Source organism: Podarcis erhardii, assembly GCF_964252035.2.
Source record: "Podarcis erhardii genome assembly, chromosome: 5".
Lineage (NCBI taxonomy): Eukaryota > Metazoa > Chordata > Lepidosauria > Squamata > Lacertidae > Podarcis > Podarcis erhardii.
The window spans coordinates 72,190,482-72,215,583 of record NC_138509.1 but is presented as its reverse complement, the minus strand read 5'-3'; the positions used below and the strand labels follow the sequence as shown (position 1 = coordinate 72,215,583).

Sequence of the window (25,102 nt, the reverse complement as noted above, 5' to 3'; positions counted from 1 at the left end):
CATCGACAGCTACTCCTTTTGTACTTTCATACTTGTACTCGTTTGCCTTTTTACCCTTCTTGATGATGATACTCAGTTTGTTTTCTAAGTTTAGGTTCACATAAACAGCAGTGAAACTTAGCAGTATCGGCTTTCCTGCAGATACTGAGGGAGACTTCAGCAGCCCTTGCTGGTTGGCTGAAATGGGCACATATAACTATACAGAGGAGTCTTCTATTGTGGTGTTACATTGCACTGTTTCTTTCCAAAGGTTTCCCCCTCTTATGCACATTAATTTCTAGTCCATTTTTAATATCTTTGTATTCTAACCATACTGATTATGCCTCTGTCAGTTTTTCAGAGAGTGGCAGTTCGCTTCTTAAGATAGGAAAAGGCCTTAAAACCAAGGACTTTTATCCCAAAAAACAAAATAATGGCAATTCTACTTGGATCCTGGGGGCACACTTTTCATTCCGTACGTAAGTTCAGATCAACACTATGTTTCTAGGCCAATACCTATGACGCAGACATTCTAGGAGTATGGGTGATATTGTGTACAGTGGTACCTCAGGTTAAGTACTTAATTCATTCTGGAGGTCCGTTCTTAACCTGAAACTGTTCTTAACCTGAAGCACCACTTTAGCTAATGGGACCTCCCACTGCTGCTGCGCCGCTGGAGCACGATTTCTGTTCTCATCCTGAAGCAAAGTTCTTAACCCGAGGTACTTTTTCTGGGTTAGCAGAGTCTGTAACCTAAAGTGTATGTAACCTGAAGCGTATGTAACCCGAGGTACCACTGTATTTCAGATTGTATATGTGAAGCTTAAGTGAAAAAAGCACACACCTTCCTGAATTTAAGCAAGGTGTTGCAATGCTTAGTTGTTTTCTTTTATATAGAGAAGCCGCTTTTGCATATGTGTACTTTTTGCAGAATGTCGAACAAGAGAGCCACAATCAGTAATTGATCTACTGCCTGCTTTTCATGGTCTCATGTTTTGTCCTTTGGCCTACAGAAGGAGGTTTTTAGCCTATCTGAAATGTTATGGGATGCAGGTATCAAATTTTCATCAGGCTTGAGTAGTGTTAATTTGATGTATTACTACCCAGTCACATACAATCATTTGGTTTATTCTTTGCATGACGGTTAAATCTCCAATACTAATTGATGCAGATGGTATCATATTTTTACAGCAGTTGAAAGAAGGGTGACATATTGTGCCATATTTTAGTGACTCTTGCTGCCCTTGCTCTCCCCCCCCCCCCCAATAAATGGTTTGTTTTTAGCAGGACTGCTTCTTGCAGTATGTTTGCAGCATGGAAAATGCTGCAAACGTGGCTCCTTTCTTTGCCAGACAGGTAATGTGAGCAGCCCTTGACCCACAGGGGAAGACTTTCCAGGATTGCTGGTGTAGAATCCTTCCACATGGCTTCCCATGTCTCTAGAGCAGTGCAGGAAGGAACCACCTTGTAGCTGCATGCCCTCTACAAATTTCACGTGAGAGGAAAGAAAATGCAGAAACTGATGCCGTGGGGAAAGAGTTTTCTGATTGGATGTGTGTAGTCTTACTGGAAAGCAAAATAATAGTTTCCCCACCTACCCATTTTTATCTGTCCATTAAACTTTCATTGGAATACGCAACTGGCTTGATATCTCTGTTCAGTGGAGAGTACATACCAAAATACATTGTAATATAGCAAGTACAGCAAAGTTTCCGAACTTGATTTACCACAGCTGCTCTTCTGTGGTTAATGTTACAAGACATTTACCAGCTGCCCCATGGTCTAGGTTCTCAAAAATAGCCAATTGGTATCATTTAGGTTGGCAAATTCTCTTCATTCTTTTTGTGAACAGCACCATGTTTGCAGATGCTAAAACTAGTGTGCAAAAGCAATTTTATTCAGTGTTGGTAGGTGTAAGTTCCAGTTGTGTGTGGTTTTTAACATGTATTGCATTTTGGGGAGGGGCCGAGAGACTTTGATTAGCCCTGGTAACAAACCCTATATTAAGCATAAAGGAGCTTAAGTTGTCCTATTAAGGACCTGGAGTGAAGAACTGCCTAAGTGAGCCCTGTGGGAAGGAGGTTTGATTTGATTGTGGGAATTTTGTATTTTTCTCCTCCCTGGGGGCAAGGGGGATTAGCTGAATAGAAGTATGCATTTATGCAGCAACAGTGTTGATGCCTGTAAAATCGTGGCACATTCTTTCAAAATTTCAGAGGACAGCCACCCTCATTGTTGGGAAGCATAGTGCTGTTTAATATTGGTATGCAGCTTGTTTGGCATGCTACATTAAACCATAGATTAAATTAAACTATGGTTTAACATGAATGAGCATGCTTCTGCTCATTCTGGTGCATGCTTCTCACTACGGTCCAATTTGCTTCTACCTTTGCCACATTGGGAAGAAGCAAGCTCTCGTGGGTTGTTTCCACCAAACAAACCATGAGCGATAAGAACAAACCTTGACTTCTGATCGTGGTTTGAAAACAAACAAACTGTGAGCACTGGCTGACATAGAATGCTAATGCAACTTCCTGGTTTTTGCTTCCCAGTGTGGCAAAGCCAGGAATGGCAAAAGAGCCAAGCGGGTGAAATTGAGCATTGTGGAGCAGCATAGTTTATTTTAAAATACGGTGTAGTGTTGTGTCTGCAGCAGATTTTTCCTGAGGCTCTCTGCACTGATGTTGACTGTCAATATGGATGTACCTTCCTCCAGTAATGACAGACGGTGGAGTTTTCTAAGTAACATCCCCCTTGATTACTACACCCTGACTTGCACATTCAGGCTGCAGTCCAAGACCTCCTTATGCCAGGCTGTGGGGGGGTTGAATCTCTCTGTCCACTTCTGCTTGCTAAACTGACACCCCACTGCCAACAAAATGACACTTGCATCATTCTGCAAGTGCTGACCTCCGCCTTCCAAACGGGTGGGCAGAAGGCCTGCCGGTGGTATTTCTGTCAAAAGAGCCCAACAGAAGGCCCCCAAAGCAGTGTTCCAAAGGTTGGGCAGAGCCAGTCTGGGATCTGCTGGATTCCAAGCTGATCTCACAGCCAGCCAAAGGCACCATCTTCCGAAGAACATTGAGGGGCCCCAATGTGATGCCCTGACGTCGCTCCACGCCAACTCCACCTTTGGCTTTAACAGTGGGAGGATGGCCCCCTCCAAGTAATATTGATGGGACTCAAAGAGTCTTGGCCCCTTGGAGCCGGTACCTATATAGCCAGCGATGGCCTAAAGCTGACGCAGGAATCAGACCCAATCTACCTGCTGCCCATTTTCTGAAGTGTCTGGACTGGTGATGCAGCAGCAGCTCTGGGCAAAGTCAGCAAGCAGTTTGGATTGCTGGTGGAAGCACTGCACAAGGATGTGGAGGAATAGTGCAAGTCTGTCCCTTCTGCAACCCTCACTGCTTACAAGGCGTTCTTCATGAGGACCCACCATTGAGAGGCTCTCTTTGAGTCATCTTCCCCTGGTGGTTCTGCCTTACAGGGCACTTAAGGTGGGTGGTGAGGTCTGCAGCTAGGGTAGGGGCCTTGCATTGCTCTTCTACCATAATATTGCAGTTTCACCCCAGAGTTTATTCATGAACTGGGGTTATATCTCTGAAACCAGCCTCTTACATAATATTTTCTTATTATTTAATGTTCTAGTGTAAAAAGGTAAAGGTAAAGGTACCCCTGCCCATACGGGCCAGTCGTGTCCGACTGTAGGGTTGTGCGCCCATCTCACTTAAGAGGCCGGGGGCCAGCGCTGTCCGGAGACACTTCCGGGTCACGTGGCCAGCGTGATGAAGCTGCTCTGGCGAGCCAGCACCAGCGCAGCACACGGAAACGCCGTTTACCTTCCCACTATAAAGCGGTACCTATTTATCTACTTGCACTTAAGGGTGCTTTCGAACTGCTAGGTGGGCAGGAGCTGGGACCGAAAGACAGAAGCTCACCCCGCTGCGGGGATTCGAACCGCTGACCATGCGATCAGCAAGTCCTAGGCACTGAGGTTTTACCCACAGCGCCACCCGCGTCCCTAATGTTCTAGTGTACCCAGTGCAAAAATCTGCTGCATTCATAAAAGCTTTCAGTTCGCTCTTCCATTTCCTGCTTTAAGTATTCTATCACTTGGGGTGCTGAGAAGCTGTTCAGAAAGTCAGCTTATCTGTTTCAAATTAGGAACAGAGACAAATGCTCGTAGGATTTGTCTCTGGCCTAGGATCTCGTTGAACAATGCTATCTCCACTGCTGGTGTACTCTTAGCTGGCAATTACTCAAAATTGTCCTGAGTTACACTGACCTTGTTGCAAGCCTGGCGATTGAATACTTTCCAGGAGTCAACTGATTATTTAGGTCATTTTGCTTGACCAGGTAACACTCTGAATTCTTAACAGTACTAGCTCCATTGGTTGTGCATAGCTGGCTTGATTTGAATGAGACAGGAAGGAATTGGGGAAAGCTTATGTTTAGTTTTTGGTCAGTCATATTACTCATATAGGCCTTAATGGTATATGTACTCCTTTTGTGGAAGAAGACTAACTGAATTTTTAAGCTGTCATTGAGAAAGACCCAGCACATATTTTCCAGTGTCTGTGTAGGGAACTTGGTCTAGCCCAGACATGGCCAAACTTGGCCCTCCAACTGTTTTGGGACTACAACTCCCATCATCCCTAGTTAACAGGACCAGTGGTCAGTGATAATGGGAACTGTAGTCCCAAAACAGCTGGAGGGCCCAGTTTGGCAATGCCTGGTAGCCACAACATGCTTAGTCATTCCCACCTCCATTCACCACCTCCATTTCGGTATTGCATGTTGCCAGTATAAAATCCTCCAGGCAGAAAATGTGTCTGTATGGCATTCCTGTATGGCACCTAGAACACACACAATGCCCCACAACTGAAAACAGGTCATATAACAATGCAAAATGCATACCTAAGGCAGAGAGACCTTTTCATCCATTTGCAAAAACTTGTTGAAACAAAAATGTCCTCAGTTGTTTCTGTAAAGTTCAGATAGTGGGTGTCTGTTGTATCTCAACAGGAATGCTATTCCACAGAATGGGGCAGCCATGCTGAAAGCCATGCTCCACCACTATATCTGATATTTTTGGCATTGTTATGGTTTTATTTTATTTTTCTTTGGCTAGCTTCTATGAATACTTGCATAGGCATAGTTGCTCCATCCTATGGGATATACAGTGGTACCTCTGGTTGCGAACGGGATCCGTTCCAGAGGCCTGTTCGCAACATGAAAAGCCTGCGACCTGAAGCACCGTATCTGTGCAGGTGCGCGGTGCAATTTGGTGCTTATGCACAAAGCGTGATTTAGCGCTTGTGCGCATGCGCAAGTGGCAGAACCCGGAAGTAACCCTTTCCGGTGCTTCCGGGTCGCTGCGGGACGCAACCTGAAAAAACATAACATGAAGCAGACGTAACATGAGGTATGACTGTAATAGATGAGATGTTGCAATGCTACAGTACTGTTGCCTTGTAATCACCTTTTATTTACAAATAAGTTATTAATTTGCATTATCTAATCATGCATTTCATGGCACGAGTGACACTGTGTGGGTTTGCAGCATACTATGCGTCATTTTAATTATTCCAAAACATTTACAGAGGAGTTTCTATTTTCCCAAATGAACTACTGTTAACAGCACTTATTATTTATTTTAAATGAAACAGGAACCCACATACGGTGGAAGATGTTCATATGATCATTGGGAAAAATGACGTAGATGCCTTGTGGCTTTATTTCCTAAAACTAAATAAAACCCAGGCATTCAGAGTGCAGCACGCATTGCGGTATTTAGCACTATCAAAAATGTACTGAATGCTCCAATTTTGTGTTGTTTGACCTGAAAGGTTGGAAAATAAAATCTGTTAACTTTATTTACATATGTGCTGCATTTAACACTAGCAGTTCAAAAATAAAATTGCTATCACACATAGGACTAAGTGAGTCACTTTCTGAAGTTGGCCTGGGGCCAGGCAATGGAGAACTTGATGTGGGACAGGCTGGGGCCCCTTCAGTGTAACTTAATCCAAAGAGCAGATAAACTCTTTTCAAAGTCAAAGCCAGTAACAAGTTATTCCCCATTATACAAATGTTACAGCACATTATAAATGGTGGATTGATTTAAGTCCATTCATACTGCTGGGTTCTAAGTCGTGACTCGGTCTAAGTCAGCAGTTTAAGCTGGAAATATGAAAACCCAATACTCTGGTAGTACCTTCACTTATTTAAATTAAATTATTTATTGGTTGATTAGTTGGCCTACTTTGTATTTATATATGAGTTCTTAACCCCCCCCCCTTCACCATAAAGGACAAAATATGCAATCATAAAAACAGATAAAACAATTTCAGTCACAGGGCAAATAAAACTAGGAAGAATCTACTTCTGCATAGCATTCATTACCGTATTTTTCCATCTATAAGACGCCCCCATGTTTAAGACGCCCCCTATTTTTGTGGACTCAGATTTAAGAAAATGGGAGGGGTGTATCCATCTATAAGATGCCCCCTAATTTTTGACATTATTTTTTAGGGGAAAAAACCTAGTCTTATACACGGAAAAATACGGTAGTTAACTCTTCCTGCTCGATCCTTGCTACTGCTTTATTCAAGTGGTAAGTGACTCCTGACTGAGGGGAACAGAGGCAGCTGTGTTGGGAGGTACCAAGCTGCCTAGGGAGGTGTGTTGTCTTCCACCAATGCAAAGATTCACAATTTGACAGAGAAGTTATCAAGTCTTATAAAAACCCACTCGGCACCATGCTTTCCTTCTGACTCATGACCTGGAACATGTAAGGCAGAGGGAGAGCATATGAGTAAAAATTACAGGAGAGGGAAACAGTTTTGACACTATTTTGGATGTCCAAGCCGGACTGGAGACTGGGAGGACTCTTTCAGATGCCATGGGAGGTAGCAATGCAGGGAGCAGCAGAGGCAAGGGTGAACTACAGTGGTACCTCAGGTTACATACGCTTCAGGTTATACACTCCGCTAACCCAGAAATAGTGCTTCAGGTTAAGAACTTTGCTTCAGGATGAGAACAGAAATCATGCTCCGGCGGCACGGCAGCAGCAGGAGGCCCCATTAGCTAAAGTGGTGTTTCAGGTTAAGAACAGTTTCAGGTTAAGTACGGACCTCCGGAACGAATTAAGTACTTAACCTGAGGTACCACTGTACTGAAAATCTCTTTCCATGCCTTCCCACTTATGAGAGCCTCCACTGAATCCAGGAGCCTTTTTTTCAGTAGAGGGACATAATTGGATGCAGCACTGAGACAATATTAGTTACTAAATACGGATGCCGTTGATTTCTACACACAAATTTGGACGATATGGTAAATGCATTTTCTATCAATTTGAAAACAAGTTATTTCCAAGTGTGTAGTTTAGGAAGCATTGTTGATGTTTTGCATCTATTTTGGTGTCCTGAGTTTTCCAGTGAAAGAATGATTGGTTGAGCAGCTGAAGCATGCCTTTGCATGGTGCAATGAACATTCACCTGGGCTCATAAAGTCTTGTTCTGGTGCAACATTGATGAAATAAAAGCATACCTATTAGCTATAGTCTGCGATCACTAAGCAGAGTGTATTTTTTATTGCTCAGACCACCAAAATAGCAAAAAATGTGAGCTGTAGGTTCTGGTTTGTGTATGCTTTCAGAGTTTTCTGCAAGTGATCATAATTTATTTATCACTAAATTGCATTAATGTCAATTGAGGTCATACTCATAAATATGGCTTCAGTTGTATTGCTAAACTGGCAGTGTTTTAAAAGCAGCGTCATTGTTTAGCAGTTATCCAGGCACAGCATGTTTTGATCTGTATAGGGAATATTTTACAAAGTGGAGGCCTCAGAAGAAACATAAACAATAGGGAAAGGAAAGGGCAGCTGTTTTCTATTAGTTTTTAATCTTGAGCACTTCAATGTCTTCTAATGTTATGGGACATTTTGGCTGCATATGAGAGACCGTGGTTTGTAATATTACAAATGTCCTGGTTACAATGTACCGTTTTAAAAGGAATGGAAGAAAAATACGAACAGTAAAATGTACAAATCCTCAGACGTTAGGACTGAAGCTGTGAGGCTAGTTGAGATGGAAAGGGTTTGCAATTTCCAAGGTACTGTGTTTAGAGACATTTGAGTGCTGACTTATGTGCTCAGACAATAGCTTTTCAACACCTTGTCTCTGCATTAGTCGTAGTGACTTGGGAGCAGTTGCAGTGCTACTCAGCCAGCCTATAAGTGGAGCTGGTATGGGAACTTTCTGAGTTTCTTATGTTATCCTGGCGGTGTGGGACAGAGCCACTCTGAAGTAGCTCCCATGTTAGTGGTATATTGGAGAGGGCTCTCAATGGAGAGAGGACATTAGAAGCTCCAGTGTTGCAGCTTTCAGCTGATTATCTCTGGCATCTGTTGTGTTCATGGTTGGTTAGCACCACACACCAAACTTAGCCAGACCACACAAATGTCTAGGCTCCCAGACAATGGCAGGAGCTCACAGCTTCTTTGCTGCTCCCCAGTCTGTTGTACTTTCACACCGTGCTGAGCTAAGTCAAGGTTTTGTTTAGTATGTCGTCTGAATTGGGAGTTGTTAATAACCCTCTTCTCGCTAACTATGAGCTGTAGCCAACTGCTAGCACGTGCTGCTAGTTCTATCCTACCTGGGCTGGCAGGCCTGGAGGCCAACTGAAGAGATCTGAAGGGATAGGCAACATGGTATCCTCCAGATGTTTTGGACTACAACTCCCATCAGCCTTAGCTCTGTCATGGCCAGTGGTCAGAGGTGATGAGAGTTGTGGTCCAGAACATATGGAAGCTACCACGTTGGCTACCCTGATTTAGAGTAGCAATATCAGGTCAGCAGTGTGACTGGGGAGAACACGAAACCAGGGTAAGTGGGTAAGGTAGGTCTAGTCCTAGGCTTACTATTGCCTTGAACTGGCCAACTCTTTTCTTTCTGCTGTTGCCTGAATAATGACTCTGGTTTTGATTTGGAGTGCCAATAACAGTAATGACCTTTTTCAGTGGTCTTGGGAAATAGAGCAAATATGGTGATGGTGATTATGATTGCCACAGTGTATTACCCACCCTTTACCCTAAGATCCCATGGCTGGTTACAGCAATTAAGACACAACATTAACATTAAAACACAATGTTGATAGCTGTTTAATACAAATTTTAGAAAGAACATAGGCAACTTGTGTCAGAAACCTACCTATAGTTCGTTGTAATGCACCAGGAATGTGCTGGAAAAGAATAAGCTGTTTACAGTGATTGAAAGGTGAAAGTTGTGTACAAATATTGTATTACAGCTCCATTGTGAAATCACTTCTCATTGACCATGTCTTTGGTGGCGATGATATAGCAGGTGTAGGAGTTTCTTTTTCCACTTGGATGACACAAGTAGTGTAAGACATCATTTATATCAAGTATCATTATAATATGATCTTCAAAACAGGACACTTGATCTTGCCCAGAGCTTGTGATGAATTCATTTACAATATCTGTTAAAAGTCCCATGTAAATGACCAAATAACACCATGTCCCTTGGCCATGTATACATCCTGATCATAGTTCATATCATATTATCTATAATAACTAGACTAATCAAGAGTGGTATACCATTATTGTGAATAACACATATTTATTCAGGGATATAAGTTTGTGCTAGCAACAGTTAAGAATATAAGGTATCATTTGCTGCAAAAACGGAATCTGTTCCTTGTAACCAGCCTTGTACATGTGTGTACATGTATGCCTTGTACACGTTTGTGTGTGTGTGTGTGTGTGTTGAAAGCAATAGCCCTAAAAGGATATTAGCAACCTGAGCAGTAGTGTGGAATTTTGGATTAATAGGACTCTGCTGTTGATAGATTTTGATAGGTCCTTTTTTTAGTGGGTTTGGCTAAAGAAAGCTTTTGGAGATAGCAGTAATGGACATGACCACATTATGTCACACCCTTCATCTGCAGATCTCAAACTGGTAGAGGCCTAAGGAGTATTTTCAGATGTCAGCAGTGTGCTTTGTTCTGGGTATAAATGAAGATACTGTGTCAACACTAAGGACTTTTTATAATTTAAATGGGCAGAAGCACAAATATAAAAAAGTCCAGAGAATTGTGCCAGTATAAGCACGTGTCCGAATGAGCAGATAAAGGAGTTGTTGTGAACATGGGTTACCATAGTATTTGTGTGACTTGAAGGAGTAAAAAAAATGTGTCTACAAGCATTTTGAACATTGTTTTTCGAAATAAGGTTGACAGGATTTCTAGGTTAGGATTTTAGCTCTACCTAGCTCTGTTTGGTGGCATGATCTAATGGGCTTATAGATGGTCCTCAACAGTAGCAGACTGGGATTACAGCTGCCAGACAAGGTCTAGATATGGTAGTCCAATAATTCAGGTGGATTCAGTTGCATAAGACAAGTATAGCATTGTAGTTGGAGTATTAGACTAGGATCAGAACATTCTCATTTTAAATATCCACTCAGCCAGATTGATTTTGGGCCAGGCACTCTCTCTCAGCCTATCTACCTTAGAGCAGGCATAGGCAAACTTGGCCCTCCAGATGTTTTGGGAATACAACTCCCATCATCCCTAGCTAACAGGACCAGTGGTCAGGGATGGTGGGAATTATAGTCTCAAAACATCTGGAGGGCCGGGTTTGCCTATGCCTGCCTAAGAGAGTTGTTGTGAGTATAACGGGAGCACAGAAATTCATGTATGTAGCTTGTGCACCTTGGAGGAATAAGTAATATGGAGTACAACAAACAAACAAACAAGAGCTAAGTACTGTAGCATCAGTGTACATGAATCAATTGGAATTGCTAATAAGGAAGCTGGGTGCCTCATCGCTAACGTGGTTGAACAAGTTGCAGATTCTGCACTAATAACTCATACTCTGAAACTAGAACACCAACATTTTATGATTTGAAAGAATTGCTGAAGGGTTGAAGTGGGAAAGCAATGATGTAGGATTGGTTTGGGGATCCATTTAGCTTTGTGATCAACTTTGATAAAGCCTGCTGAGAAGCTGCTGGTTGGAAAATGTATTTAGGATGAACAAACTTGTAGACTGGAGTAATCGAAATGGGATGACATTTACTAGTACAAAGTGTAATGGCCTGCCCTTGGGGAATAATAATGAACACTCTCTAGCCTAGAATTCATCAGCTGGAAACACCAGAGGAAAATGCAAGAATCTGGAAATATTGGTCAGTCTCAAAATTATAACAGGCTGTTGTTGTGATACAGCTATCCCTCACACCAGTGGTTTAGATGCATAAGAAATGTTGTGTTTGAGCCAGAAGCAAGAGCTCTCGTGGCCTTTATGTGGGAAGTGCCAAAATGTGCACCCTCAGTCATGGGAGTTGCAGCAGTACTGTGTGAATTTCTTGCTTATGCAATGTGCTGATCAGACCCATGCTGAGGGGCAGGGATGAGGAAGCTGGAGTTTATGGCTACTGGTTAAACCTTTCCATTAGGTTTAAGAAAGTATTCATGTCATTGGATAAAGTATTGGTGAGGTTTCCTGTAAAAGCATTGTGTCAATGACTGGACTCCATCTCTCTTAGTTTAAATTGCTTAATGAAAGACAAATGCAAAGGTATCTTGACAACATGCCACACTTATGGGATGCAGCTGGGAGCAAAATGGAATTTGATCGTCCCATAGAAGGAAGGAAAGAAGGAAGGAAGGAAGGAAGGAAGGAAGGAAGGAAGGAAGGAAGGAAGGAAGGACTGATTTCTCTTCCTCTTACCGGATGATCAGAAGATCTTTTTGTGAAGATGTGTTAAAGGTGCAGATGGATACTTTATACATATGATGGGATGGGCATTGATCATAGGTAGAACGTAAGGGCAACCAGCTCAAAACTATAGCTTTCCAGGGGAAAATTATTACTAATTCTGCTGTTCCAGGACAGGGAAACTCTGGCTATTTAGATGTTGTTGGACTCCCATCCATACCAGCCAGCCCCAGCCAGCAAGGCAATGGTCAGGGATGAAGAGAGTTGTAGTCTTACCATTTCTAGAGAGAGGCAGGGCCCTCATCCCTGTCTTAGGAAATGCTGGACATCTCCCATGTAGCTGCTTCCTACACTATTGGCATGGAAAGTGTGTGACTCAGGAATGTATGAATGACTCAGACCAGAACAAAACTGTGATAATTACAATGGGGTTAGGGCATCGCTTGTTCTCTGAAAGTCAGATACCACAGCACTGACTCTGGAATAAATAACCGGATAGAAGGTCAGAGCTCTTTGCATAAAAGCACAAACTGCCTTTTAACAACAGGTGGAGGCATACTTATCAGTAGATCATTATGAAGGTTATCTTTTTATACAGCGGCCTTTATCAATGCTGACTTTACTGTGTGGGCCCTGTGCTGGCTTCCCCAAAAAAGGCTAATGCTCATTTTGGCGCAGACAGGAGCTGACCTCTATATTGGGTGCAATCCAAGATAATGCATTCAACTTGTAGACTTGATACTTCTTTAAAAAAATAATAGTTTGCAACTGTTTATACAGCCTCGTTTCACTATTTTGCAGTGGCCTCTATCCTAAGATGTTTTCCTCAGTACAAACTGCACATGCTACTACTATAAATCAATTACTTTATTTAACACTTCAGTGGAGGAGAAGGTGATAAGCTCTCCCCACATAAGCTGAGCATGAGTAGATTGGACTAGATCACGTACAAGGCCCTGCTCCAACTCTATGAATCTTTGACATTTTGTGTTTGTTTTTACACCTAAGAATCCTCTTTTCTAGATCTTTATATACCATATTGGCCTGAATATAAGCCACACCCGCAAATAAGCCACACCTTTAAAATTGATGGGGGGGGGAATAGCCGGGCTGCTTCCTTTGGGGGGGGGAGAGCCACGCTGCTTTGCCAGTGGCCTTCCCCCTTCTTTCCAGCAGCTCAGGGGAGGCTTGGTAGTGGTGGGCGGGCTAGCGCCATTGCCCAGTGCTCCCGGGCTGCTTCGGGGGGTGGGTGAGGACCCGCGCCACTTTGCTGGCGGTGTAAGGTCGTGAATATAAGCCACACTTTAACTTTTCACTGTCAGAATTTTGGGGAAAAGTTAGGCTTATATTCAGGACAGTAGACACCTGCTTTTGAACACATGGTTATTTATAGCAAGGTTTCACCACCTTCTGTGCTATCATGCAGAATATGGTGTTTCCTGTCATGCATTGTGGCATCACGATGATGTTACAGGAGGACACATAGGCACCTGGTGCAGTTTTATGGGCAGGCAGAGGGCAAATGTAACTGGGACAACTTGGATGCTGCAACAAATAGCAGATGTCAGAATTCTATATCAACATCAAAGTGGATCTGAAAATGCAGGAGAGATGGAGACTTGCCACAGTCCCAAGAAATGATGGAAATAAAGCAATAATGGAATATATTTGAGGTTACACTCATACCACATGGTTATTTGTGTGATGAATATTTGTTTTGTGTGATCAGTGAAGTGCCTGATATGAATACCAGATAGCATCAGTCATCCTAAATGGATGGTGAAGATAAAGGGGAAATCAGTTTCAAGGATGCTGAGAGGTAATGCTGTTATTAATGCCCAATGTGTTTGGCCCATAAATGCCTTCCTCTGTGACGTTTTTACAAAAAGATAGGACCACAGTTAATCATGCTTCAAAACAAACCACCCACCACCTTTGAAACACAATCTCACATACTTGTAAGGCCCTCATTGTCACAATTCCCCTTATTAGCGACACTAAAAAATATTTCCTCTTCCATATATAAACATAAGAACTTAATGTTTCATTGTAAACAGCTCAAAACCATCAGAACTAAAGAAACCAGAGAAAAATATGGTGGTGAGGAGAGACTTTTTGTGGCAAAACACATTGGGCATTAATAATAATATAAAATAACTCCTCCGGCATCTTTGGGATGGATTCTCCTTTATTGTAACTTCCATTGTATGTTTTCAGTTTTTCTGTGTGTGAGAGAGATTTTGGTTTTGAAACATCCTAAGCTAGCATATCAACTTGTTGGTGATCCTTGCATTTCTAGAGGATGATTTGTGCCAGGGATTATGGCAGCCCAACATTTTGATATAAACATTGATGGGAGACTTGCCAGCTCAAGGTGTCTTGGCAAGTTGGGTGCTTTTTTTCTTTACTGTAAGGCTGAAAAGCATCTGCTTTGTACTGGAGTTCAAAGCATAGGTGGGAGCCAGGGCAACACTGCATATTTTTAATTGATGAGTAGTCTGCACCAAGTGGGTTGTCTGACGGCTGGTTTTAATAAGTTGTTTCATTTACAAGTTAATACTGTAAACATATGATATGACTTGTATGTGCTCTGGCAAGAATAGGTTTTAGTTACAATTAAGGAAATACCATTGTGAGTCTCCAGATGTTGTTGAACTCCAGCTCGCCTTAGCCCCAACCAGCATGTTCAGCAGTCAGGAATGGTGGGAGTTTTCCAACAACATCTGGAGGGCCACTGGTTGCCCACCCCTTCTTTAAATCACATGCCTTTTAGACTCTGAATTGTACGAAAGCATAATAAATTTTCTTTTTTAGGGGGGCAACTGCCAATTTAATTAAATCATCCACCAGATGTGGAAGTTGAGCCTCAAAGCCCATTTGGGTAGCCAAGCAACATTTTGGAGCAGTGGTTGTGGAGGTATTTGACTTTTAGAAGACACATGAAGGCAGTTCTTTTCACGGAGGTTTTTAAGGGTTGGTGTTTTAATGTGTTTTTAATATTTTTTTGAGAGCCACTCAGAGTAGCTGGGGCAACCCAGTCAGATGGTTGGTATAGAAGGAAGGAAGGAAGGAAGGAAGGGAGAGAGAGAGAAAGAGAGAATGAATAAGTAAGTAAGTAAGTGTATGGGAAGGTCTTAAGCAGGTTGAACAGAGAAGTCTGAAGGGAGCTTTTAACCACATTTTTGATTGCTCAGAGTTCAGCTGTCTATAGTTAGAAGCCTCTTTGAGGCTGTTTCTGGGGTGTGCGTTTTGAGAGCAGGACTTATGTGCATGACCTCTCTGCCTGAAGAGGACTTCTGTATTTGGATAATTAGTTTCCAGCGGCAAAAGCAAGGCAAACAGAAATGATTATGTATTTGCTATGTGTGTGTGTGTGTGTTTTTAGCTTGCTAATCTTGCACCTCACCAGTTTTCCACCCAACTCTTCCCACCTAATTTCCACCACCAAAAGTGAGAGATTCCATTAATATCATTTTGTTAACGTTGCTAACGCCACTAAATGATTTAACAGGCAGATAGCTTTAACATACCTCTCAGTCATATTTGGTATGAGGAGCCAAAATCAAATGGGTTTTAATTTTATCCATGGCTGTATCCAAAACATTACCTGGGGCTCTGCAATATGTTTGTTGTTTTATCCCATCTGATTCAGACTCCGTTAGCTGTGTCCTCATGGTTTAATGTTTTGATCAAAATTGGACTTGTGTCTGCTTGACCTTCATTAATTAAAGTGCTCCTTTAACTTTATATTTACTTCAAAATGTAAAAGGTATTTATTTGTTAAATTTGTTCACGTCATCTCTTGAAATGGAGGTCGCTAGTGCTTTTGAGAAAGTAGTGTAGAAACAGATACTGAAGTATACAATAACTGTAGGGAAAACGTGCACCAGCAAGTTCAACTCTTGCTGCGTGAGCTGATTAAGTAATTCCATGCTGCTTTCGAGGTTAATCCCACTGAAGTCCAAAATACCTTGATAGCTAAATCGAGAGGCCTGTATACTTCCACATAAGAGCGTCTTGCTTGAGCAAGAAAGGAACAGCTCATCCTGTTTCTGTGTAGGTCTTTGTATGATTTTTGAAGTTCCTTACAGTGAATTATTTAAAAGCATCTTAAATAATGACTCCTTTCCATCCCAATAGCAGATTAATTTCAGGATTCCAGGGGGTTGGACTAGATGACCCTTGGCATCCTTTCCAACTCTACATTTTTTTAGTTTTCTCCCTGGTTTGTACCCTGACTTCTGTGTTCAGCGACTTCCGCCTATCTCTTAACACTTGAGAGTACTTGCATACCACCTTCCTTTCTCGGCATAGTCTCACTCAGTAAACTCCTAAGGGCTTTAGTTTGTTCTTTTTACCTTTATACAAGGCCAGATTTAGAAAGAAATAGGCCACCTCTCAACTGAGAAAGTTTACTATATTAAGACATAATTGGGCATATCTCCCATCATCATATGCTATCCTATCCTTAACTCGGTGAGTCCGAGGAAAAGCTTCAGGGGTGCAAGATCTTTACACTTTACTACAGAAGGACAAATACACAGATGGCGTTTACAAGTCTACTCAGATGTAGGTCCCATGCACCTCAATGATCATTTTCCCCAGGTAATTGCATAGGATTGCAACCTGAATTGCTTTATAAGGGTGAGGGAATAGCAGACAACTAGTGATCATTGCACTTGGGAAGGGAAGAGAAGAGAAGAGGATGTCATGACCCATGTAAGCAGCAGAGGCTGCAGGGATACCAGAGGGAGAACCAGGTCTGGGCCAGAGCTCAGAGCTGTGGGAAATAGGGAGGCCATTGTGCCTGAGCAGGTTGGACAATAACTCCCAGAGGAACCTCCCAGACCCCCAAGGCCTATAGGGACAGAGTTTGGACACCTCATTGACTTCTTCCCTGGAGCCTGAAGAACAAGATATCTCCCATCACACATCACCAGGCCAGCAGTGCTGGGAGTGCACCAGGAAGGAGGCTATGGAATGAAAGAGGTGCCTGTCTTCAGGCCAGAGGGTTGGAGCCTGGAGAAGGTAGTCTGGAAGCAGGGGAATAAAAGGCCTTAGTCTGCTCTCAAACTTTGTCAGAGGAAGTTGATCCATCAGAGCTGTCCAGCAACCTTGCTGGCTAGTGTTGGGTATTTGCAGTATGGTAGCGCTGCAGAGAGCTTGCTGGGGAGACCATGCATTAAAAAGGGACTCAAAAATAACTTAAACAAGGTTTTAATAACAAAAGCAAAAACTCCTTTTACACTAAATACATCAACAACAAACCAGACCCAACCACCAACCCATCCCCCAGGGTAATGGGAGATACTACACCCAAATGCTGACACACCTTAATCAGTACAACTCAGCAGCACCTGCTATGTTTCACAGCTGTAAAGCTGGGTCTCGTTATTTTGCTCTGGCCCTTTCTCTGGCCCCTTAAAGACATACACATTGGCCACAGGCCTTAAATTTACGGCATGTAGTGCCTTGAAAGAAAACATAATGAAAATGATCTATAGGTGGTACATGACTCCAGTCAAGCTTGCAAAGATATATCATTTGCCCAATAATAAATGCTGGAAATGTAATGAATGCGAAGGAACTTTCTATCATCTTTGGTGGACCTGCCCAAAGGTTAAAGCCTACTGGGAAATGATCTATAATGAAATTAAGAAAGTCCTTAAGTGGACATTTGCAAAGAAACCGGAGGCTTTTCTCTTGGGCATGGTCGGCCAATTGGTACCAAAGAAAGATAAAACCTTTTTTATGTACGCAACCACAGCAGCAAGAATTCTCCTGGCAAAGTATTGGAAGATGCAAGAATTACCTACTCTGGAAGAATGGCAGACGAAGGTGACTGAATTTATGGGACTGGCAGAGATGACCAGCAGAATCCGTGATCAAAGGAGAGAGACGGTGGAAGAAGACTGGAAAAAATTTAAACTATATCTTAAGAACTGTTGCAAAATTTCGGACTGATAAAAGGTTAAGGGTCAAGAAATAAAGAACTATAGCTGTAAATAGTTAAGTTAAGAAAATTTTGAGGGAAACGAAATATTGAAAAGGAATGAAGGATTGCTAAAAATTTCTGAAACAGGGGTGCAGTGAAGGGGAGGCGTGGGGAAGTCATGTGTTGTTTATTTGTGTGTTTTTTGGTTTTATGAAAATTAATAAAAATTATTTAAAAAAAAAAAAAGACATACACATTGGGTGGAACAATGATGAACCTTTACATTTAAAGAAACCATTCAACAGCTAGAACATAACAGTCGAGGATCATGAATGGGTTTAATTAATTTTTTAGGCTGCCAGTTACAAATGAATTCTGGGTACAAGGTTATTACTATGGTTTATTTTTACATTTTTATTTAATCTCTCTTCCAAGGAACTCATGGTGGCCATGGGAGGTCCTCTTTGCTTCCTAGCCACTTAGGAGGCAAGTTACTCCTCAGGAGAGCCATGGTGAGGGTCTGTGCTGAAAGAGGAATCCCATGGTAGGCCTATGCTTAGGCGAGTGCTTGTATGCTTTCCCAGACCAGGCTGCTTCCCAGAGGCTTAGAGGAAATTGAGACCTACTTCAGAATAAATGGCAGCGCACGAGCTTCCTGGGTCTAGAAGTTATGCCCTGATTGCTGAGCTTGGGTGGCCCATGGGAATCAGCCTGAGTAGGCAAGGAAGGAAAACAAAGTTGCTGCTGCTTATCTCTTGATTTGTAAGTGTGTGTTCATCGTTTTGAAAAACGTTAGGTTTAAAGACACCTAGGAAGCATGTTCTTTGTTGGGCAAGAAGTAATGGGTGAATAAAATGTCGACACATTTCCAGTCTTTGGAAAAAGAAGATTCCACTTGATTTCGCCGCAATTCTTGTTACAATGCCTATGTGAAAGTTGTACCCTAGAATAGAATCGTAGAATTGGGAGTGTTGGAAGGGATGTTGAGGGCCATCTCACCCAAGCTGCTGCAATGCAGGCATCTCAACTAAAGCATACATCGAACCTCTGCTTAAAAACCTCCAAGGGAGGAGAGTCCACCACTTTCCAAGCAAGTCCATGCCACTGTCGAACAGCTCTTACTGTCAGAAAGTTCATCCTGGTGTTTAGTCGGAATACCCATCAGGAGCTTGAATGGCTTGAGGAGATCTTTAAAGAAAAGGGCTTAGATCTTTGTAGCTTTACAGATGAATGTGAATAAGCTTCTTCGGTAAACATTGGGAATATTTGTAATATTAAAGTGTACTTCAATAGCACTATGCACATGACGTAAATGCCTTATATCCCTCTTGTTGAACAGCCTTGAAAAAGGGAAATGGTTTGCCAGCTGGATCATGCATTAGTGTTATCTTCATGTATTTTGCAGCAGATGTTGAGCAGAGACCACTTGTCAAAGGTAGCTTGTAGTATAAGATGCAAGTTAGCCCCCCCGCCCCTTCAAGTACATTTTTCTTGCATTACCAATGTCTTCCATAAAGTCAGCCACAAAGCCATATTATTGGGGAATCCAGCTTGAAGCCTGTGGTGAGTAGGAAATGGATTAAACACAGGTTTTCCCTATTTTCAAGCTGCCAACAATGATGTCATTAATGTTAACGACCCTTACCACAACACACTGAAGTCAGAGAACCCTCTCTTAAAACTCCTGTCCTCTGCACAGTTTTACGCGTTGTTAAGGAAACACTGATCTTTGTTGATAAGAAACAATCGGGGTATCCAAACACTAACTTTTGCTGGGAAAGATGCTCTGCTCCAAACTTACTCAACATCTTATACAATTCATTTACTATTAATGAGGAGAGAATTCTGATTTTTAAAAGATGGGAGTACTTCTAATCGTCTCAGAAGTTTTTGATTAGTTTCTTAGGCAGCATCCACTACATATTAATAAAATATCAAATGTCCACAAGGCAACACTATTGTATATTGTATGTGTGAATCAGATCAGCTTAAATCATAGGGTGTTGCTGTACTGCAGTTTTGAAAAGCCCACATTAAAATCTTACCAAAAGATTTCCCCATATTTAGCATTCAGAAAGCAACACTATTTGGTGTTAAATGATAAACCTGTCTGTATGTGGGGGTGGCTCTCAAGAAAGAAGCGAACAATCTTATGTGTCAAGTTGCTAAAAAAACCCCAACAGTATATTCATCTATTATATGTCACAATATATAATAATATGGATTTATATACCACCCTAAAGCTATACCTGAGAATTACATGATTGCACATGCTAAATTCCTTTTTCAATGTTTTGTTATTTTTCTGTAAAAGTTGTGCTGTGCAGTGGGAGATGTGCAAGAAGCATGCCAAGCTTGCATCTCATGCTGCTTCTCAGTTGCTTCATTTTCAGAAGTTGTTCTGTGTGTCGAGGCTTTAAACATCATATTAATTGCCCAAGGATATTACTCTAGACCAGGGGTCTGCAAACTTTTTCAGCAGGGGGCCGGTCCACTGTCCCTCAGATGTTCCAGACTTCCATGGATCGTAGAAACCATCAGCTCTGGTACCACTGTTAGAATTCAGGCTCGGTCAGAGGTATGTGCCTATCTATCCAGGCACCGGCTGCATTCCTTTAACCTCCCTCCGGCGACTCCCGGCAGGAAAAACACACGAGGTCCGTTCCGGCGATTTTCCTCAGGCTGTGAGAAAAACACACCAACTGCTTCTCCTCCTTCTCCTCCCTGCATATCCCCAGGGAGGGGAATGAGACTCAGACAGAAATGTATCTACATTGCTTTTATTCCTGTCTTTAGCAGTCATACAGTCAAAGATGTCTGCTCTCTTCAACAAACAGAGAGAAACTCCAAACTCCACCCATGTACATCCTGTACAGGTCATATGACACACACTGAGCTCACATCCTGTGCTCAATAAGGAGAACGGACTGCCCCTTTGTTTCCATGGCAACAGTCACAAACATCCAGTCTGGCTTTGCAGCCACAAGCAGCTGACTGAGCTGCTAGAGCCTTTGCTTGCTGCAGCATTGCTGCTTTAGAATAACAGTGGGGGGCTGGACTATATTTTTTTTGGGGGGGGGAGAACGAATTCCTATGCCCACAAATAACCCAGAGATGCATTTTATATAAAAGGACACATTCTACTCATGTAAAAACATGCTGATTCCAATTTAGAAGGCGATGGGGCCTGATCCGGCCCCCAGGCCTTAGTTTGCCTACCCATGCAAATACCCTTAAGCAACTAGTGTGCTCTTTCTTCCATATTGGGTTCTGCAAAAGTACACAAACTGTTAACAATGGTGATTTGTCCATGATAAATTCTGATTTCCCGTGCAGAAATCTTGTGTTTATATATCACCAGTAGGCAATACCTTGCTATTCGAGCATGGGATACGTGAGCAGAACATATCATCTTGAGCCAGCTGTAAAATATTGTGGTAAATGTAGCAACACTAAACTCCTGCTCACAATGAGGCACGTTGCACACTCATTGCAAAAAGCAGGTATTATATATAGACAGATAGAAGGCATTGCAGAAGCGGAAGGGGTTGCCAATATTGTGATGTACATTGCAAATTTTAATTACAGATGAGACAAACCCATGGTTTCCTGTCCTGACCATGGGATCATCGAGAGATCGTATGTGTGTGTGTGTGTGTGTGTGTATGTGTGTGTTTGGAGTCCTGTGTGTTTGCTTGGTGTTTTCTAAGTATTTACTTAGAAATAAAACCAAGCCAGTTACCGTTCTCAAGAACTTTCAGAACCCTGGATTTGCACAGAAATGATATATGCATACTTATCCAGGACTAAAACCAGCACCAGTTTCCTGGGGAATTTCAGGACAGTTTAAATACTCATAGTGACCAATGATATGCAGAGTACACAACTGACTGTTATTCTTATGATGATAAACCTCAGAAATCACACATTTTTCTTGTTCTGCTTGTCCCCTCTCCACACACACATTTTACATAGCAAACAGCTTTTAACTCAGACAAAATATAGGATCATGGATTAGTTTTAAGTGATGGCTAGTATAGACTTGAATATTTGTTTCGTATTATGTACTGATATATATTTAAAGCAGGTTATTCTTAAAGGACACTTACATTAAGAATCTAAATTTAAAAAATGTTGATTTTTATCCCCCCCTGGAGGACGTTGCTCTTCTTTTCCAAGTACCTTCAGTCATGTTTGGAGAGAGTAAGTAGATGAGAGCAACATTAGCTGAAGTGTGGTGCTATATAAAACATCTCAGAGCAACAAGCTTTGTCCTGCGTGGCAGAGCTATACGTTTCATTCTCTGTTTCTGTGATTGTATAGCCATTGCAGGTTAGAGCATGTGACCATTCTGTTGGGTACAGTTTGTTCCTGCACTAAGCTTGTTCATTCAGCCATACTGGAAGGGAGCCAGATATGAAACGAAAAGCAAACCATGTACACCTAGCTCCTTCCCAGTTTAAACGAGGCAATTTTTTTCTTTGTTAACAAGCCTTTTAAATAAAATATGGCAATATTACCTTAATTTTAGGCCCAACACAGTTTAAAGCTGTGAAGCTATGTTAAATTTCCTATAGATATTCCAGTTGGGATTTTTCTGTAGATTGGCAACAGGAGTTCAGAAGAAAGCTTGAAAGTATGTAAAAAGATCTGTGAGAGAATTCTCCGGGGTGTTATTCACAACATACCACACATTTGCAAGGAGATGCTTCCTGTTCACGTGAAGGGCCATACAAAATAAATTTGGTTTCTTAAGCAATTAGCGCATAAAGCACAGGCAATCTTTTCAGTCTTTCCATGTCTCTGTGGAAAGTCTCAGCATTTTATTAAAGTGGAATAATGCTCTATTTCTATTTCTAGGAACAAACAGTCTTTAAAATACATACAGGTACTCTTACACATCTAAGACTTGACGTAAGCAATTTGGTTTGTTTAGTTGAGAATTGCAAAACGTTTAAAGGCAAATCATGCACTGCAGTCGACTCAAAACAAATTCAGCAGTTGTAGGAATTTTGATTCACATTTTTGCCAGTCACGTTTTGGAAAAGTCCTTCTAGCTCTGTGAAGGTTTGGAGGCATCAAAAAGCTAAGCTAACATAAGGAAGAATAATAACCAGGTACAGTACCAGAAAACACCTTTCTGTCAGTGATTTTTTGCCCTCTGGTTTAGATGCAATGATCCATATTTGCATTTGTTATCCTTGGGTTCCTTGAGTTACACCACTCATCACCTCTAATGTGCACAAAAACTCTACAATTATCTTTGGTGCTTAGCTTTGAATCCTACAAAGCAAAATATCCCCCCATTCCCAGCCCTACTTTGCTTCAACTTACAAACTATGCACTGGACCTGGAGTGCTCCTTCTGCATGCTGAAATACTCATTCTTTTGGCAGAATGGACTGAGATCCAGTGGGAACTCCTGCTGGAGGGAGGAAAGGCAATTTTCGCAGCCTCCTGTGCCTTCATTCCAGAAGGTTCTCTAGCCCTCCAGAAAAGTTTTACAAGGGGCTGCAGGGGGGGATGAGAAACTAGTGAAAATCATCTCTTTTCCTTTACTGTAGCAGGAGCGTCCTGATGGATGTTTGACCAATTGTAGTGTGTACTCGTAACAGAAGAGTCAACTACCTGTTATGTATAGTTCCATTATTATTGCACTCTGAAAATGTGTTGTTGTTTTTAATGGATAAAGGCATCTGCAAGTGATGTTAGCTTGGGTGGAGATTGGATGAGGTGGGTTGAGAAGACAAAGAAGGTATTTCACACTTGGATTTCCCAGTCCTTGCCCTTCCCTTAAGCCATTTTCTCTTTGTCCCTCCCTGACCAAGATCTCCTTTACCTGTTCAAACAGCCCTCCAAGAAAGAATCATGGAATGACATGAATGTAATATGTAGACCTTTATTCAGAATGGTCATTTTTGCAGATGTCCTAATAGCTGCAAAAGATGTATGAGCATTGCATCAGCTTTTATTGTTAACCTTTGCTTATGGCGCTAGGCGTTTTAAAATCTTGCTTATATGAACTTTCTTTCTTTTATTCTCAGATCGATGACCTATACAACCTCAGAAAATCCTTCTTGGAACTCATGAGTATCCAGACTCTGTTTTGTGTATCACAACTAGGACCTCACATCTTCTTCCCCAGTAGATGGGTACGATGCATCCAGTTCAATTTGTTTACTTTACACAAACCTCAGGAGTTAGTTGACTGAACTGCACATTCTTCTTATTCTTTTTGTGTGTGTGTGTGTGCCAAGCAAAAGCACTGTGACACCTGGACAATGAGTCTATGATTACTTACTCCTCTACCATAAAGACTTAGCTGGCTACAGTGAACTCATGTGCCCACTATAAAATGGTGAGAATGGGCATGCTACTAGCTCATTTACATAAGACATGACATTTTAATTTGCTGCTGAAAAACCTGTACGACAAATCATCAGTGTAAATTATTACATACAAACTGTTAATGTTGGTTGAAGAGTATTAAATATTTAACATAGGTTTTTGATTTATACATGTACTTTTTTAATTAAAAATGTAACTTTTCCTACAGCACATCTTTTTTTGATGTGGAACTGAGGTATACTATATTCTGTTGTAAACAGAGTGGGGTTGGGGTGGGGGAAACTGTTAAAAAACAAGGCGATTTAAGAATAGAGTAGGGTACTATTCTTTTTAAGATTGTAATTCAGAATATAATATAATATGGATCAATGGGCCCGTGGATCTGGATTGTACAGTCATATTTACCAATCTAATGATTTGTAAGATAACCCTGTGACTGAGCTGAATTCTTTCAAAAATAAAATAATATTTTGTATTGTTCCTGTAAAACATTAGGCTGTATTAATGAAAAGGCAAATGAACTGTGCATGGTATTTACAAGTGTGGGTTTTAAAATTGTTGGTTGCACAGGAACTTTGAAAACATCAGAAAAACAAATCTAAGTCTTCCATTGTATATATATATAGAAGAAGAAGAAATGAAACTTGGGCGAACTCTTTAAATCAAAATATCCCTGGAATGAAATACGTGGGTGTTTGTAAATTCTGGAAATCTCTTTCTATACATAATAAACTAGATACCGTTTTATCTTTATTTCTCTTACTTACTTTGTTTGCCTCCCCCCCCCCCAAAAAAAAAGTATCCCTGTACTTAATGCATATATTAAGTAAGGTATCTTCACATTCTCTGTGGTGGGGTTAGGTCCTTACTTTAGAATCGATATTTTGAATGTACTTGTGTAATGAGATCTCTCAATAGAAAAACCACTTCTCTATAGAATTTCACTCATACTTTGGAATTTATGTTTACTCACTGCCTGATAGATTGAGGTCCTTTTCTATTCCATTAAGTGAGAATTTTGAAATGTCTTCAATGTTAGGAAGACCTTCCCATAACTTTAAAAAGCAAGAATTGCTCCAACATACTCATTTTC

At 41.5% G+C, this 25,102-nt stretch overlaps 1 protein-coding gene across 1 annotated transcript in view; it reads left to right on the top strand.

The window, feature by feature from the left end:
• IRS1 (insulin receptor substrate 1) overlaps positions 1-24,762 on the top strand; it is a 53,984-nt gene extending 29,222 nt beyond the window's left edge. The window contains 1 exon segment of the mRNA XM_081861507.1: positions 23,706-24,762. The gene's annotated coding sequence lies outside the window, so the exon portion shown is untranslated.
• Positions 24,763-25,102: the final 340 nt, after the last annotated feature.